Raw genomic sequence first — 678 nt, forward strand, 5'->3', positions numbered from 1 at the left:
CCTCCCTCCCTCCCTTTCCCCCCTCTTTCTTTCCTCTCCACTGCCCTGTGGCTCACTTCTGTTTGTTCCATGGTGCTGAGTTAGAGGAAGCCTAGCTGCTCTGCCTTCGCTCTTACCTCACTCCTCCCTTTGGGAGACTGCAGTCATCCGGGCCCACTCAATACAAGGATACCACTGGGAGCCCAAGAGTACTGTCTGAGCAATTAACTAACTGCAGGCCATTGGCCCTGAGCCATAGGAGTCACTGAAGGAGCCTAAGCTCAGGCCTGGTGCAGGGAGTGGCCGGGCCTAACCAAAGGAAAGAATGGCCCCAGGCGAGAGCTGACTTTGTCCCAAGGATGTCAGAACTGAAGGAGCATTGGCAGCTTTAGCCTTGACTCCCGTGGAGAAACTGAGCTGTTCTGTCCTTGTAAACAGGCAAGGGTCTTGCTGGGGTGGCATGTCATTGCCAGTGAGTCCCGTGGCCCCAGTTTTTCAGAGGAAGTCATGTCTGTTAGGCTTCATGGGCACAACAAAAGGAGACTGCCTAGAGGAGGTGGCCCTTGTAGGTTTGGTGGGGCGCAAAAACAACACCCCATGGAGAGGGGCAGAGTCTGGAGAACAGAGGGGACAGAGAGAGGCTGGACCATACAGAACTAGGGAAGCCCACAGGACCAGAGGGATGCAGGAGCTCAGGGC

The sequence above is a fragment of the Microtus ochrogaster genome, chromosome 5 (assembly GCF_000317375.1).
Source record: "Microtus ochrogaster isolate Prairie Vole_2 chromosome 5, MicOch1.0, whole genome shotgun sequence".
Taxonomy (NCBI): Eukaryota; Metazoa; Chordata; class Mammalia; order Rodentia; family Cricetidae; genus Microtus; species Microtus ochrogaster.